Genomic DNA, 19,159 nt, shown 5'->3' on the forward strand with positions numbered 1-19,159 from the left:
GTCCGGGATGTCATCGGGCTGGCCTGTCCAGAGGCAGATGTTGTGGCCTCTGGACTAGGCACAGGGCTAGGCACATTTGGAGGATTGGTTGATGTTGTGCCAGAGGTGGAGGATCCTGATGTTCCGGCAGGAAGGGAGGTCGGCTCCACCATGTGCTGGCGAACGAGCTGCTGCAGGGCAGTGGCGATGCGGATGTTGGCCCTGGTATTTTCCGCCAGGGCCTGACCAATGGTCACATTGGCCGCAGCATTTTGCTCCAGGGCCCCAGCCACCCGTATCAGACTGGCGTCCATCCTCTGCAGAATCTCTGTATGGAAATCCGATTTAAAATTGAGTTCTGTGAGGAGGGACACTGCCTGCGAGGGGGATTGCCCTGGACTGGCTTCTGCAGGGTCCTAAGCCGGATGTACTGATTCCTCACCTGCAGAGCCAGCAGAAATTCTGCGGCCAAGGCTCCCCTCTGGAGCAGACTCATCCGCCTGTGTCTCTGTTGGAAAAATGAGAAAAGACTCACATTAGAATCTACATATTGGCACAATAACATTTCAGAGTTGGTGACATCACAATATTTACCTGGGACAACATGAGGAGCCGCAAAGTCTGGCATGTCCATATCCATGTTGGACATGCCAAACACCTCCACAGGCTGCACACACCCTTGTGCCAGCTCTTCTAAATCAGTCAACTCCAATGACACAGGGGTGGGACCCCCACCTGTCCCCCTTGCATGCCTAGCCCTGTCCGCCAGTTTTTGCTTCAGGCGATATTTTCAGTGGGATGAAATTGGAACCATTATCCTTTTGTTTAAAATGGGTTTTGGTTTTAGGGGGGGCAAGTGTTTACTTACCGCCGTTTGACATCCCGGGCTAGACGGACATAATCACCCACCCTATTGACATCCACGGCTACCTCTTCCCACATTCTCCACTTCTGGCTTGCACTCATATTCCTGTCTGCCTGTGGCAGGATGTCCACACACTTCTGAATCAAAACCTCCATCTCCTTTGTTGTGAATTGTGGCTGCCTTTTCTTTTTGGCAGCTTTGCCCGGAATACTGGGCCCAGCAGCCTCTTCCATGTCATCCTCCTCACCTATTTGTGTAATTTTGGAGAATTGTCAACTTCACAACTTGCACAATATTATGTTTCTAATTAATCATTGAGTCAAAATGCCTGAAATACTTACCGCCAGACTGTTGTCCATTGTTTCCCTGGTCTGTAGCCATGTCTGAGCTCCAAACAAGAAATACACCAGAATGTTTTTTTTGGCTCGCGACGTATTTATACATGCGACCTTATTTTTCGGCCGCATCATTGATTGTGCGTTCCTATGCTCCCTCCTTAATTTGTGCGGGAAACTAAACACTATTTATGGCTTGGGGCGTCTTGAGTCGAGGTTACGTTGGCTGGAGTTGATTGTTGGCTGGTGTAGGAGTTTTTGTTTTTGGAAGTATTTATTTTGGATATATTCGTTTTTTTAGTTCCGTTCGCTTTTTTTTGTTTCTACTTTTTTTGGCCGTTTCCAGTTTTGGTAAGTTTTGGGAAGTCAAACTTTGGTTCAATTTGTGTCTCCTTCTGTTTATGATTTTCTAACTTTTTTTTGGCGTCATTTCATCTCTCTTAGGTTTTATTTTGGCTCTGCCCCAAAGACCTTTTCATCCGGATTCTTATATATTATCTCTTGGTAAGTTCATTTGTTAAATTGTTTTGTAAATGTTCTTGTTTGTCTTTACGCAACTTTGATTGGCCTTACACATGTAACCTTTGATTTTCAAAATCCGAAGTTTTTTTTGTTTTTTTTTGTTTTTAGGTGCGTTTTTATAACTTGTATTTGCAAACTAATTAGCGCATTTTTACTACTTACTATTGTGACTTGTATTTGCGAACTAATTAGCGCATTTTTAATACTTACTATTGTGACTTGTATTTGCGAACTAATTAGCGCATTTTTGCTACTTACTATTGTGACTTGTATTTGTGAACTAATTAGCGCATTTTTAATACTTACTATTGTGACTTGTATTTGCGAACTAATAAGCGCTTTTTTAATACTTTCTATTGTGACTTGTATTTGCGAACTAATTAGCGCTTTGTAAAATGCTTATTCATCCCTTAAAATTGTTTGTGTTTTCTCGGTAGCATTTGTTGCTTACATTTGGCCTCAATTTGACGTAGTGTGCGCAACGTCGTTTTACTCTTTGCCCAAATGTGTGTGTCTCCCCTTTTATGTTTTGTCTTGCTTAAATTTTTGAAACAGAAATGGCCAGCATAAAATGATGTATATTTATGTTGTGATTATTTCCAGTTTCCACATATCATGACAATACCCCGGCATGTAAGCATCAATGGATGGTATCTTCAAGCTAAGTCAAAATTTTTATTTTTGGGGGGGTTAAAAAGCCTGACATTCAAATCTTGCCATTTCAGGTTGATATGGGTTGGATTGTTCTGGCCCTGCTCCTGGAAGCCGACCAACCTCAATCTCGTCCCAGGCGTAGGCATCGTAGGCGTGCAAGGCCACAGATATTTCGATCATGTGTCACCCTTTTTGGAATGCCCGATGATGAGGTTTTAAGATGCTACCGTCTTCCTCCCAAAATCATCATAGACACTCTCTCATTAATAGAGAGTGATCTTGAGCGGCAAATTGACAGTCCTACAGCAATACCACCACTAACGCAATTTATGGCGGTGTTACATTTCTGTGCCTCAGGATCGTTCCAAACAACGGTGAGAATAGTGGCAGGCATATCACAATCCTCCTTTTCCCGGATCCTGAGGGCAGTGATGGAGGCACTTTTCAAGCACCTCCATCATTATATTCAAATGCCTTTGGATATGGGTGCCCTTAGTGTGGCCAAGGCCAATTTTTACCAAATAGCTTGCTTCCCACACATCATAGGGGTTGTGGATGGTACTCACATACCACTTCAGCCTCCAGCACGGCTGGAGGCAATATTTAGAAACCGGAAACACTATCACTCCCTCAATGTAATGGTGGTATGTGATGCCTCCCTCCAGATCCTGTCCCTGAATGCAAAATTACCAGGAAGTGCACATGACTCCTTCGTCATCCGACAATTAGGGATATGGCACAAATTAACCAACCTACAAGCTGGTGATGCGTGGCTTCTGGGTAAGTGGAGACCTTTAGTACATAACAATGTTATGCTTCATACAGAGTGATCCTGATGTTGACTATTCTTTTTCACAGGAGACAATGGCTACCCTTGCACGCCCTGGCTGCTCACTCCTTATTTGGCTCCCACACCAGGGCCACAAAGTGAGTATAATTCCACACTTACAGCCACCAGGCAAGTGGTGGAGCGCTGTATCGGCCTTTTAAAAGGCCGATTCAGATGCCTCCACCGATCTGGTGGCGAGCTCATGTATTTGCCGGATATGGTTTCGAAAATTGTGGTCCTGTGTGGGATATTTCACAACATTGCCATAAGGAGTGGTGTCCCAATGCAGCCAGAGGATGCATTACTTGAGGATGACCCCCCCGAGGTTGGTCGGAGGTCTGTATGTGGGGGGGCCATACGCGATGATGTGGTGGCCAGATTTTTTAGGTAATTATTGATAAAACAACTGTGTTTATACCTAATGTGGTAGGGTTTGTTTGAGAACATCTAATTATTTATTTTTATTTTCTCCATCTTCTGTTTTTCACATAATCTTTGGCACTCCAACGATGACTACTTCCTGCTACCCTTACAAAACATGTATGTGGACATTTTGGGGATATATTATGGAACCCATATTGCAACACCATATTTGTGGAATCATGTTGGAATGGTCCTTCGTCAACCAGTTCTTGATTTGTTGTTTTTTTATTTGATTTTGTTGGTATGTGTTGTATTTGTGATTATCACTGTGTGTTTTGTTTGTGAGTGACCACTTTGATTTTTCAGTTATGTTGTGAATAAATGTTTTGAGAGTGAAATGTTGTACCTTTTTTGGAACGTTACAAGCAAGTGTAACCAGGTTCACACACGTTACATTTGACTAAGGGGTAATCCAGTACTGACGCCAGTTGAGCTAAAATGTAATATGTTTTCAGGGTCCAAACCAACACCCAAAGGAAGCCTGTACAATCATTTGGCTTTGTAAGATTGGCCTAAGCAGCTTGCACCCCAACTAGGAACCTGTAAAATGTAGTAATATCTAATTGTGACTACACCAAAAAAGGGAAATGAGATTGTTACTGTTAGGTGTTTCTTGTGGCTGTTTTACATAAAAATACAACACACAATCTTAGTGTCAAAAATTGGTAATCCTTGCAGGAACAGTCTACTTATGTCAGGGTAAACAATCTGTGATTTAGAAAAAACGAATGAGCCAGAACGTTACTTAGAAAATAACACTTTATTTATAAAATGGGCAAAAAAAAAAACTAATCCCTAAGGAGGACCGACATATGGTCAAGGACCACCAGCACACCGATTATATTGTGGCGCATCCAGGCCACACAGGCGGATAATTCTGCCCGACGCCTCTGTTCCTCTGTGGGTGAGAAAAGTGTGGGGATTAATACAACAATACTGAAACCACATTAAAAAACAAGCCAAAACCAAAACCCAACAAAAAAAAAACAAAAAAAAAAAACATAATTACACCATTAAAACACATCAACCAAAAATGGTGTAGGCCAAAAATACAAGGCCAATGTACAAATTCCGACAGGTGTGATATGTGTATGTTGAAATCAGCAGTAACAGGTAAAGGCAATCGGCAAAATCCCCAAAAGTGTAGCCAAAAACCCCAAAAAAAGGAACCACACATGATTACATACAAACAGTTTGTGTCGATAAAAAATCGCAAAGAAAAACATACCGGAAGATACAATGCCAGCTCCGGAAGGCCCTCCATCGTCCTCCTCGGAGGTGCCTCCATTCCCCAAAGATCGGGGCAGGGTAATTACCGACTCCGGGGAGGGGGTAATTCTAAGAGGGGTGGTTGGAGGAGAGGGGGAATTGGGATGGAGGGGAAGGAGCCCCAAAATTTCAGCCAGAGGGTCTTGGAAGGCTGGGGAGGAGTGGGGAATAGGGGACTTAGTGGTAGTGGAGTGTTGGCTGGGGGTTGGGGAGAGTGGCCGTGAGCGCCGTCTGGCCGGACGATGACGGCGTAGTCTTCGCTGGGCCCCTAAAAGATGTGAAACAAATTGTGGTTAGTTTCAACACAAATCCGCGAAAAACACCATTTTCGAATCCCCCCCCCAAAAAAAGGACCATGCAGATATGAGTACAATGAATAAATATGAAATACAGGGAAAACATGGCCATGCAGATATGAGTACAATGAATAAATATGAAATACAGGGAAAACATGGCCATGCAGATATGAGTACAATGAATAAATATGAAATACAGGGAAAACATGGCCATGCAGATATGAGTACAATGAATAAATATGAAATACAGGGAAAACATGGCCATGCAGATATGAGTACAATGAATAAATATGAAATACAGAGAAAACATGCACACGCAGTTAGGGCCACAAAAACAAACATGAAAACCACAGTCCATAAAACTTACTTTCGGCGATCTGCATGCGAAAGCATGCCAGCAAGCGGGGCGTCCGCCGTTGCAGGTCCGACCACCTGCGCTCCAGCTGCCCGATCCGGCGGCGTGAGCCGAAGGACCGCAGGCGGGCCCGTACCTCCGCATATGCGGAACGCTTTTCGCGGTTGGTGATGGGTGGAGGCTGGCTGGTGATCTGCCTATCCATGACCTCCGTTTGCACCAGCAGCTCGCGCCTGGTGAATGCGGAGGCTCTCATGATGGCAATGGTGTTTTTAATAAAAATCATTTTTAATAAAGTGCCCCAAAATTTTTTGATTGGCTAATGTATTTGGGTAATTAACAGGACCAATTCTATTGGTTAGTGTATGAGTCATGTGTTCAACAGGGCCAGAAATCTCTTGAGACTTATGATAGGCTTGATGCAGTGACATGTGTAAGCAAATTTAAATAAAGAAATGAACTCCGGGAAATATGCGGATAGAAAAACAAATAGAACAATTATTTAATTGGGGCTAACATGTATTTTGACAATTAAAAGCGAATGTTTAAGCCGTACGTATTCTGCGGGTAAACACAAACACGGACATGAATAAAGTTTATTGCATTGTGTTAAAAAAAAAAAAAAAACTAATTTAGCAAATTGATATATTGATTGGCATGATACGATTTAGGGAGGTAGGCAGAATAAACGAGCAGTTAATCGAAATCTGACAGTCCAACTTCCGGGTAGTACTAGTGCGTGCGTTCCCTTCAAGCCACTTCGGGGATGTACGCTCGCTATTTGGCACGCTCGTTAGTTAGAGGAGGGGTCGCTTGAGTTTGGGGAGGATGTTTGGCTGCGTGCGAAAATACGAGCGAGTGCTTGAATTTAAATATTTTTTTACGTACGCCGAACGTACGAACGGCCACTTGCGTCCGGGTCTGAATGAGGGCCAATGTTTGGAGTTGGATACACATATCACAATACAGGTAATGTCTCTAGACACTTGAAAGCCATATTAACCAGCCTACTTGCTGTAGTAAGTAATACAAATTTTAAATGAACCTTAAGGACATCCGGATGAAAGGGCATTCTAGATGGCCGATATTTACTTCAGTTTTGCTCTTTATAGATGAAACCTGCAACTGATACTACTGATTCAGTCAACAAGTGACCGTTACTATATCACCATACTCTCTGTAGTACATCTCTGTCTCTTGTTCATCTATTGACTGCATTTAATCTCCCTCCTAGTCCCATAACGGTGCTAGTCTACCATCTGGGATCATCAACCAGCAACAAAGTGACAGCAGCTGGCAGAGACCCTGAGATCTCCAAAGATTTCTATGTGAGGTGAGAACCTGACAGTTCCCTTGTGGTTCTAATCCTGACCATTGTGGAAATCTTCAGCTGACTACACTGGCTAGAGCCTTTTCTGCCTTCCCTGCTACTGCTGTGGCTATTAAATGTCTGCCATTGTCCTGCTACAGTATTTTAGTTGTGCAGCCTCTAAAGCAGGACCCGCTCTGCTGCTATAGACTTTGGGCTATATCCTCCTTATTTCCATGAAGTTATACAAATTGGTCTTGTGGCTCTTTCAGCACATAGGGGCATATTTGTTAATTATCGGCTTTTAGACTTGATAATTATAATTCCTTATCACAGCAATAAAAGATTAAAGATCACAGGGATCTACCACTGATCACATCCCAGGACATCACTGTGATGTGTAAAAGAAAAGAGATAGATAATTACTTTCTCCCTCTGGTGACTGTCATGGGCATGTGCAGTTAGCAGGCCACGCATGTCGTGGAGGGATTATACAGATCCCTCTCCTGATAAACGATTAAATATATAGCCCATAGTTTACAAAGGTAAATGCTGTGTAAAGATGAGGTTACAGTAGCTACCGAGGCCAAGCTAATAAAACTCATTAACAGCAGCCCCCATACAAACCTATGAGAGCTGCTATTGTGCTAAAGACTTTTCTCCCCAAGATACATTAAGGGTATACGTTAAATTTGTGGATATCACCTGCAAATTTAATTTGATAATAAATAGGCCCAATAATGAGCCTCAGTGATCATCCTGAAGAGCTGCTGCCCTACTAACTTTGCCGGTCTTGTCTTGTACTTCCTTACCACCGTATGTCACCTGTCCTTCATCCCTTACCTGCTGTTCCATTGCTGCATTGCCTTGAATAACAAGCTCCTTCTCTAAGTACCCACTCGTCCATTCCTAGTGGTGTTACTGCGGGGGCTGAGGACTCCTGTCAACTATTCGCTACTGCCTTTGTTGTATGGGAATTAATCAGAGGTGTTTCCGGAAACTCTGCAGACTGCCCTTCTTACCCAAATGTATCATGTTCTGTCCCACGCAGTTTGTGTTTTCTTACATCTGTAACCAAGAAACTTGTGGCTGTGTTTTCCCCTATGTTTATTCTTCATTCCCCCCATTTCCCTTCTGCTCCCTCCTTACCCATGTGTGTCCTTCCTTACTCCCCTTCCAAAGCCCTATCTTTGTTCCCTTTTTACCCATAATATTTACAGAGAGTCCCAACTGTTTTGGATTCTCTGTCTATTCTGTATCAGGGTGAGAGGGTGATGTCCCCTTGTGCATCTGAGTTCCTGGGTCTTACCTACCTGGAAGAGGCTTTCACCAACTATCTCCTGTGTTTATATGGAGAAGAAATATTTGGACTGAAAAATATTATTTGTTTTTGGTTTTCATGTAATTATTCCTACTGCTAACTTATTTGACTATTGTTTTTTATTTTTGTCAGTACATCTCAATTGCTATTTTATTATTGTATTTTGAATAGTAGGCTTTTATGGCCATCTAGTGGTCTCTTTTCCCCAAGGTCATTTCCCACAGTAATAGATTTAGACCTTTGCATTTCTCCTGTTATATAGTGCATTTATTTAGTATAATTCTTACAATTAGTCATACCTGTAATTTAGAGGAAGACCATTTCTTATCTCCAAGTCATTCTTAGTGCCATTATTTGTGTGTTTAATGTTTTTGATTTTTAAGTTGAATGCACTTCAGGGCTGCAGACCTGATTATAATTACCTACATACTTGGACTGGTTAAGTCTACAATATTTTACCCTATTTTATATAGGATAGTACTAACAATTTCCAATGCACTTTACCACGGCTGATAGAATCTGGATTTACCTGGAAAAGGAATTTAAATGTTCCAGATTATTTGTCATAAAGTTTATTCCAGTTTTTTATGTTATATTACTGAACAGTGTTAGTATTGTTTATTTATCTTTTTATTTGTTGCTTAATAACATTTTTTTGTAATCAACATGGATTATGTTTTATATAGATAATTTTGTGTTCCTTAATTATTTGTGATATCATTCTTTGAAGTTAATGATTTTAGATGCCATGTACAGTAATACTGTTTTTGTTTTCTTGATAGCACATCTAATTACACTGTTAGGGGTATATTTACTAAAGTTAGGGATTTTAGAAATGGAGATGTTGCCCCTAGCAACCAATCAGATTCTAGCTATTATCTTCTAGAAGGTTCTAGATAAATGTTAAGCAGAAACTTTTGACCTGGTGTGTGTATGGAATCGGTATGAATTACCGCCGAACCCCTGCCCGGCTGTTGGAATCCCGACACCAGGAGGCCGACAGAGGAGGAAATCTCGATCGTCTAAGGTAAGTATTTGCTAACCTAATTCTAACCCCCTAACCCTAACCTTCCCCCCCTAGCCTAACCCTAATCCCCCTCTAAGTGCTTAAACCTAACCCCCACTTCCCCGCTGCCTAAACCCCCCGGGGGGGTGCCTAACTCTAAGTCCCCCCCGGGGGTGCCTAACCCTCCCTCCCCCTAGCCTAACCCTAACCCTCCCAGGGGGGTGCCTAACCCTAAGTACCCACCAGGACCCTAAACCTAACCCCCCCGTGGCTGTCCGCTCGCGGTGCCCAGCATCCATTCGATCGGGATGCCGGGCGCCTCTCTCCCGACATCAGGAAAATGACAGGCGACTAGATATAGATGCCTGTCATTTAACCCATGCCGGGATAAAGCAGTCGGTAAGCCGGCTGTCGGTATTAAGGCAGCCGGTTTCCCGATTGCATCCCATGTATAAGGTTTCCAATGCGGCTTGTCCACGGCTGTGATCGGCAAGGTGTATTGCGCAGTTAGCTGATTTAAAAGGTTTCTTCCCCGGCTGGGGATTTCTTTAATGTGGATCCCGACAATTAATGGCTTTCTTTTGGGGATTGCTACAAAATTATTTGGTGATTAATTTTTCACATTACTATTTATTACCAACATCAAATAACCTATTCAGCCAAACGCGGCTAACTGCTTAACAAGCTCTAAGGTTCTGTGGATTATAGTACATATATTTCTTCAACCACAACAATAAAAGAACCAATTCCAGGAGAACTTCTATTGTGACCCTTAACAAAAGGGTCTTCAGCAACCAGCTGAAACAATGTATTAATGTGTGATTATTAATATTTTACTTTGATATTTAGGTTTATACATTGTATACATGTTTTAAGCAATTAGAATTAATACATGTATTCATTTATTTGTCTATATTTACATTAAATATATATTTTTTAAAGTAATTGTTACACGGCGCTGATGTTTTGTAACACATTAGAGCGCGGTTATTGTTTTCTTTATTCTTAAAAAAACATTTTGCAGCGGTGCTGCACGCTGGCAAGGGGGGCGCAGTGAGTGCCATCAGCCTGGAGCATAACCAGTGGGGGGGCTTGATCAGCTTGATCACTCCCCCCACAGGCATAGGAGACTGCTTAGCAGCCGCAAGCAGTCTCCCAGTGCAGCCCAGTACACAGCAGCATGTGCTGGGCTGCTGTGATGTAAGAGGTGGGGAGCTGTGCCGGACCCGGGCCCCCGCTGGGCCCCTCCAGCAAGCCCAGGCCTGGATAATTAGTACCCGCTCCCCCCCCCTCTTGGCACCCCTGACCTATACTACTACATCAGGACACAGACTTTTGGATCCACCCTCGTACATGACCTAAAACTGAGATACTTAAAAACTAATGGCGCTGCTGACTCAAACCACAGCACACGCCTGCAGCTGTCTCAGGATAATGCTATTCCCAACAAACGCAAAAAAAAAAAAAGAATAACAGCGCTGGATACAGTATGTGGAAAAAGTAGAATCCAATCATTATAAAAATTAAAAGTGAATCATTAGCAATAAAACAATAGATAAAAGTTTAAGCGCTTAATGTTGGCTGAGAGGACAAAAACAAACAAATGACATTTATATGTTTATACTCTTTTGGATAAATTGTGAGAGTTTGAGGCTTGCTGGTAACTTGCCAGCACTTCTTTAGGTGATAGTCAGTGTATTGGTTTCTATCCTAACTTTCCCTTACTCTACCTGAGAGTGTCCAGTAGTTGCGGCGATCTTTTCCCTTGCACGGGGGTGCCTTCTACTTCCAGGTCCAACTCTGCATGCCACCATGTGAAGATGACAGCAGCCACTGGTTGAGGCGATCTTCTCCCTCGCACGGGGGGCCTTCTCCTTCCGGATCTCACTCTGCAAGCCGCGCTGTGAAGATGACAGCGGCAGCAGGGTATCGAGCGGGCTCGAACGGATGGGAACTGCTCCACGTGACCTCACACTCTCCTGCTCCTACGCATTTCAGACCTCGCTGGGTCCTTTGTCAAGGATAGAAACGAGGCTGCTTGTCGCCTCTATTTGTACTATTCTTTATTGAACAATTGATTTAAAACAGGAAGTCTCAAAACGGAACTTCCTCCTTCTTTTTGGTGGCAACCATATGGTTCCATAAAGATAAAATAAAATACATTTGACAACATACATTTGTCATTCGCTTATTTCTGTCAGTTATCCGCTCATTCTAAATTGTATAGATATATGCAAAAATTATGATAAACATAAATCTATGTGTAAAATAACATGTCTATGTCTAAAAATTTTACAAGTTCTTTACTGTAAACTGACGTGAATTCTAGATTCAAAGTGTTTGTGTTCATCATTAAGTGGAAATCAGACAGTTCTTCTTTTGTGCCGTCCCATATGAAATAAATGTCATCTATATATCTTCGCCATATTTTAATTTTATCTAAGAATGGATTATTCTGCCAAATGTGATTGTCCTCCCACCAAGCTACAAAAAGATTTGCGTAGGTTGGTTCCAATGATGTACCCATGGCAGTACCTTTTACTTGCAGGAAGAAGGTGTCCTCATACCAAAAATAGTTATTTCTTAGAATAAAATCTATGCTGTCCATGATGAAATTTATCTGCCTGTTTGGAATTTGTGTCACTGTCGATAAGTGGTGTTGGGTTGCGTTGCAGCCATCTTGATGGTTAATTACTGTGTATAGCGACTTAATGTCGCTCGTACATAGTATGTAGTTGTTTTTCCATACTACGGTATCTAGTATATGAAAGATGTGCATGGTGTCTTTAAGGAAACATTTTTATTGTGATACTAGATGTTGCAAGTAGTGATCTACATATTTGGATAAGTTGGCCGTCAATGATCCAATGCCCGACATGATAGGTCTTCCCGATGGTTTTTCTAAGCATTTATGGATCTTCGGTAGATGATAAAAAGTAGGGATCCTCGGATGTTCTATATTGATGAAGTCATATTCCTTTCTTGTTAAAATGTCCAATTGTAAGCCTTCATCCAATTATAATTCAAGGATTTCTTTGAATTCCTTCATAGGGTCCTTTTTAAGTTGGATGTAAGTTTTTGTGTCAGAGAGGAGGTTGCTTGCTTCCTCTTTGTATTTTTCCACATCCATAATTACTACACCTCCTCCCTTGTCTGCTGATTTTATCATAATTGTGTCATCTTCTTTTAGTTCTTTTAGGCTTTTTATTTCTTCTATTGTAAAATTATAAGATATTTGTTGTTTTTCCGGAAGATTTGTAATTTCCTCTTCTATTAATTTTTGAAATGCAGTTATGTGTGGTCCTTTCACATGTGCCGGAAAAAGCATTGATGGAGGTTTATAGTCCGTGTGTATATATTTCCTTGTTTGACTGGTAATTTCTCTTGAGGGAGCATCTTTCCAAAAAAAAAATTCAAACAGTTTTCTAATGAATTTCTGTGTATCAATAAATTAATTACATTTATTGTTACTTGACTGAGGCACAAATTTTAGTCCTTTTTTTAGGACGTTGGTTTGATCTATTGTTAGTTTTTTCTTACTTAGATTGAAAATATTTTATTTTATATTTGTTTCGTAATTCCTTATTATTCTGGAGGATTATATTCTTTTATATTCTCCTCTTGTACCTCGTTTAATTTTGTTGAGTTGTTTCATCTCTTTTTGTGTTGAGTATGTGCATAATCTGGTGGTTTTTCTACTCCCCAGCTCATGTCTAAAAAATTAACATCATCATCGCTTTCCAGATCTTCTGTGTAATTCCTTTTTAATATATTCTTTCTTGGTATTTGTTCTTTCTTTTCCTCTTTGGTCTGCAATAATGTCCAATAGTTATTATGTTCTTCTTGTTTTGCTTCTTGTGTCCCCCTTTGATACAAGTCTATTATTATTTTATATGGATTGGGTTCATTATAAGTGAAGTTCCTCCAATTATATGGTTGATAGTTTCTCTGAGTTCTTTGTGTTTGTGGTATGTGTTTAAATAATGGTTCCTTTTTCTTATGATTAACTTGTGTTCTTGTTTGCTGTTCAATTTTTTTCTTTTGGATCTGTTTTCTATTTTCCCCTATTTTCTGGTCTCTTCTTTAATTTTTCGTTCGGGTGTACATTTCTTTTTCCTCCAAATATCTCAGAAATTTTCTTTTTTTATGTTGGATTATGTTTTCCTCTAGTTTTGTAAATTTATTATTTGTCATCTCTGTCAATTTTCTATAATCCTCCATGTTTTGGAGGGGTTAAAATTTTCTCTCCAATTTGTCTATTTGATCATAAATGCTTCCTAATGAAAGTTGTCGATCTTCAATAATAAGCTTTATAAGGTCTTGTGAACATTTGTCCAAGACATTGTTCCATTGTTGATAGAAGTCGATTTTGCATAGTTCAAACGTGGTTTTTTCTAATATCCTCAATCCCCTAGGAATCAATCCTTGTTCCAAATATTTGGAAAGGGTTGTGATCTCCCACCACTGTCTCGTCTCTTGTATATAATATTTTTCTAATTTCATAAATTGATTGCAAAAACAATCTTCTTCTATTTCAGGTTCAATTATAATTGATGTTGAAAATATTTCTTCTAATTTGTTTCTTTTTTGATTATGTGTAATGTAACATGAAGTATATGTCATAGCTGCAATACCACTCAATATAAATATAAATGTAAAAGAATAGAGTGTCTGCGCTTGACTAGCTACTTAAATAAACATTGAAATGAATAGAAAAAATTTTAAGCACTTAATGTTGGCTGAGCGGACAAACAAACAAACAAATGTCATTTATATGTTTATACTCTTTTGGATAAATTGTGAGAGTTTGAGGCTTGCTGGTAACTTCCCTGCGCTTCTATAGGTGATAGTCAGTGTATTGGTTCCTATCCTAACTTTCCCTTACTCTACCTGAGAGTGTCCGGTAGTTGCGGCGATCTTCTCCCTTGCACGGGGGTGCCTTCTCCTTCCAGAACCAACTCTGTGTGCCACGATGTAAAGATGACAGCAGCCGCTGGTTGTGGCGATCTTCTCCCTCGCACGGGGTGCCTTCTCCTTCCGGATCTCACTCTGCAAGCCGCGCTGTGAAGATGACAGCGGCAGCTGGGTATCGAGCAGGCTCGAATGGATGGGACTTGCTCAACGTGACCTCACACTCTCCTGCTCTTATGCATTTCAGACCTCACTGTGTCCTTTGTCAAGGATAGAAATGAGGCTGCTTGTCGCCTCTATTTGTACTATTCTTTATTGAACATTTGATTTAAAACAGGAAGTCTCAAAATCGGAAATTCCTTCTTCTTTTTGGTGGCAACCATATGGTTCCATAAAGATAAAATAAAATACATTTGACAACATATACATTTGTCATTCACTTATTTCTGTCAGTTATCCGCTCATTCTAAATTGTATATATATTTGCAAAAATTATGATAAACATAAATCTATGTGTAAAATAAGATTTGTATGTCAATATTTAAGATATTTTTTTTAAAAAATTATAAAAATGCTTTCAGCTCAATATCTATATAGAGTCCGTATGGATCCAAAGTTCTCAAAGCATATATCCATTTTGTCTCATTTTTTTTTAATAAAGTTACTATGTTTTCACCCCTCCAGTTTGGGGTTACTTTTTGGATCTCCAAAAATGTCAAACCTTTCGGATTCCTATTGTTATGTTCACTGAAATGTGCTGAGACACTGTGGATCATCAATCCCTTCTTGATATTGTTAATATGTTCGTAAATTCATGTTTTTATTTTTCTCTTTGTTTGTCCCATGTATTGTGTGCCGCACGGACATTCCAATAAGTATATGGCCCCCTCTGTTTCACAGGAAATTGCATTCATAATTTTGTGTTGTTTTTTAGTTGCTTTTGAGGTAAATTCAAAAATAGCTTTTGTGTTTGTTTGATTCTTCAGCCTATACATTTCGTGCAGTAATGGAAACCTTTTTTTCTCTTTGTTTCTTGTGTTATTAATGTTTGTAGGTAGGAAACTTCTAGTCAATTGTTGTTTAAGATTTCTTGCTTTAGTATATATTATTCTCGGTTTTTCGGGAAGTATCTTTTTTGCATCTTTATCTAAGAGCAAAGTCTTCTAATGCTTATGCAGAATCCTTTCAAAAATTGTATGGTTACTGTTATATTGTGTGATGAATGATAATGGTCCATTATCATCTTGATTTTTTGGCTTATATTTTATAAGATCTTTTCTATTAAGTTTGGACACCTTATCGATTTCAGATTCTAGTTGTTCTTCTTTGTATCCTTTTTGAACAAAATTTCTCTTCATTTCAATGCTCTGTTGTCTGAAGGTATTCTCTTCCGTACAATTTCTTCTGAGACGACAAAATTGTCCACCCGGAATATTCCTGATCCAATTTTTATGATGATTGCTTTGTGCTGATAAGATGTTATTGCCATTCACCACTTTTACATGATTCCTTGTTTGCAGTTGATTATCCTTAACAAGGATTTACAAATCTAAAAAAATTACAAGTTCTTTACTATAAAGCGACGTGAATTCTAGATTCAAAGTGTTTGTGTTTATCATTAAGAGGAAATCAGACAGTTCTTTTTTGTGCCGTCCCATATGAAAAAAAAGTCATCTATATATCTTCGCCATATTTTGATTTTATCTAAGAATGGATTATTCTGCCAAATGTGATTGTCCTCCCACCAAGCTACAAAAAGATTTGCGTAGCTTGGTGCAAGTGATGTACCCATGGCAGTACCTTTTAATTGCAGGAAGAAGGTGTCCTCATGCCAAAAATATTTATTTGTTAGAATGAAATCTATGCTGTCCATGATGAAATTTATCTGCCTGTTTGGAATTTGTGTCAATCTCGATAAGTAGTGTTGGGTTGCGTTGCAGCCATCTTGATGGTTAATTACTGTGTATAGTGACTTTATGGCGCTCGTACATAGTATGTAGTTGTTTTTCCATACTACGGTATCTAGTATCTGAAGGATGTGCATAGTGTCTTTAAGGAAACTTTTTTGTTGTGATACTAGAGGTTGCAAGTAGTGATCTACATATTTGGATAAGTTGGCCGTCAATGATCCAATGCCCGACATGATAGGTCTTCCCGATGGTTTCTCTAAGCATTAATGGATCTTCGGTAGATGATAAAAAGTAGGGATCCTCGGATATTCTATAGTGATGAAGTCATATTCCTTTCTTGTTGAAATGTCCAATTGTAAGCCATCATCCAATTGTAATTCAAGGATTTCTTTGAATTCCTTCGTAGGGTCCTTTTTAAGTTGGATGTAAGCTTTTGTGTCAGAGAGGAGGTTGCTTGCTTCATCTTTGTATTTTTCCACATCCATAATTACTACACCTCCTCCCTTGTCTGCTTATTTCATCACAATTGTGTCATCTTCTTTTAGTTCTTTTAGGCTTTTTATTTCTTCTTTTGTAAAATTATAAGATATTTGTTGTTTTTCCGGTAGATTTGTAATCTCCTCTTGTATTAATTTTAGAAATGTAGTTATGTGTGGTCCTTTCACATGTGCTGGAAAAAAAGTTGATGGAGGTTTATAGTCCATGTGTAAATATTTCCTTGTTTGACTGGTAATTTCTCTTGTGGGAGCATCTTTCAAAAAATATTTTTTCAAACAGAGTTTTCTAATGAATTTCTGTGTATCAATAATAAATAAAATTTATTGTTACTTGACTGAGGCGCAAATTTTAGTCCTTATTTTTAGGATGTTGGTTTAATCTATTGTTAGTTTTTTCTTACCTAGATTGAAAATAGTTTCTTTTATATTTGTTTCATCGTTCCTTATTATTCTGGAGGATTTTTTGTTCTTTTATTTCCTCCTCTTGTACCTCGTTTTCTTTTGTTGAGTTGTTTCATCTCTTTTTGTGTTGAGTATGTGCATAATCTGGTGGTTTTTCTACTCCCCAGCTCATGTCTAAAAAATTAACATCATCATCGCTTTCCAGATCTTCTGTGTAATTCCTTTTTAATATATTCTTTCTTGGTGTTTGTTCTTTCTTTTCCTCTATGGTCTGCAATAATGTCCGATAGTTATTATGTTCTTTTTGTTTTGCTTCAAGTGCCCCCTTTTGATATGAGTCTCTTATTATTTTATATGGATTGGGTTCATTATAAGTGAAGTTCCTCCAATTATATGGTTGATAGTTTCTCTGAGTTCTTTGTGTTTGTGGTATGTGTTTAAATAATGGGTCCTTTTTTTTCAGATCCAAGTCAGGCGGGAAAAGTCGAGCCTGACTCGGATATGGCTCGGATCGGGGGGGCTCGGGGGGGTTCGGATTTCAGAAATCCGAACCTGCTCATCCCTAGTATTTATCGTTGTGCTTTGGTTTTGGTTTTTCAAAACTACCCTCAAGTGTTTTTGTTTTGGTTTTTGATCTGGATTTTAAAATTAAAAAAAAGTTTTTGAAAACAGCTGAAATCACGTAATGTTTGCAATCCAAAATGTAAAATCCAAATTCCGAACCATTGGAAGATCAGAACCGCGATTTGGATTTATCCAGATCTCCTCAGGAGATTAGAACCGCAACTCAGATCTGTCTGGATCCACGAAATTCGCCTGGGTCCGGATTTCTGGAGAACTGAACTGCACATCTTATACGCTGTATTACCATCTGATGCATATACTGTATGTGTACCCCACTCACCCTGTGATATTAACATCTTCAGCACACATTTACAAATACATACTGTACAATCCCTTCACTTTAAAAACAAATCATGACAAATAAACAGCCACATGTGTACAAAGCAAACAAACATATTTTTCTAGAAACAAAATCAATTAATTAAAAAACGAAAAGATGCAGAAAGCAAAACAAAATTACTTTATGTGTTGAATCTAGAGATGTGCACTGACCCTCGTGTTTTGCATTTGGTTTTGGTTATGGATCTGGGTCTCCCCTGGTTTTGGATCTGGATGGGTTTTGCCTAAAACCTCACCTCCGTATTTTGTTTTTCGGTTCTGGATCTGGGTCTCCCCTGGTTTTGGATCTGGATTTTTCTTAAGAAATCATAAAAACAGTTAAAAACACAAACTGGACTTTTTTGTTCCTACAGTATTATTAACTTCAATGACATTTATTTCCACAAGTTTCCAGTCAATTTTGACCACCTCACAGCTCACAATAATGATTTTTTCATCTAGTCAAAGGCCTAACGCTTGCATCCAGCTAGCTGGCTCAAAACTGAGTGATAAATACAGTTGAGGACTGTGCAAAGATGAGGATTGAAGAATTGATAGTTGGTGTAGCCCCTGGCTGAAGAATTAATAATTGGTGCAGAAACTGGCTGATAAAATTAATTGATAATTGGTGCAGGCCCTGGCTGAAATGATAATTGGTGCAGCCCCTAGCTGGCTGAAGAATTAATAATTGGTGCAGCCCCTGGCTGAAGAATTGATAATTGGTGCAGCCCCTGGCTGAAGAATTAATAATTGGTGCTGCCACTGTCTGAAGAATTAATAATTGGTGCAGTTACTGGCTGAAGAATTGATAATTGGTACAGCCCCTGGCTGGCTGAAGAAATGATAATTGGTGCAGCCCCTGGCTGAATTGATAATTGGTGCAGCCCCTGGCTGAAGAATTGATAATTGGTGCAGCCCCTGGCTGGATGAAGAATTGATAATTGGTGCAGCTCCTGGCTGAATTAATAATTGGTGCAGCCCCTGGCTGAAAAATTGATAATTGCTGTAGCCCCTGGCTGAAGAATTGATAATTGGTGCAGTCGATGGCTGGCTGGACTTGATAATTGGTGCAGCCCCTGGCTGAATTGATAATTGGTGCAGCCCCTGGTTGAATTGATAATTGATGCAGCCCCTAGCTGGCTGAAGAATTGATAATTGGTGCAGCTCCTGGCTGGCTGAAGAATTGATAACAGGTGCAGCTCCTGGCTGGCTGAAGAATTGATAATTGGTACAGCCCCTGGCTGAAGATTTGATAATTGGTGGTGCAGCCACTGACTGAAGAAATGATAGTTGATAGTTATTTGTTGATGCAGCCTCCGGGCTGAGTAGTAGTG

Source organism: Taudactylus pleione, unplaced genomic scaffold (assembly GCF_031769625.1).
Source record: "Taudactylus pleione unplaced genomic scaffold, aTauple2 ptg002270l, whole genome shotgun sequence".
In the NCBI taxonomy this organism is placed as follows: domain Eukaryota; kingdom Metazoa; phylum Chordata; class Amphibia; order Anura; family Myobatrachidae; genus Taudactylus; species Taudactylus pleione.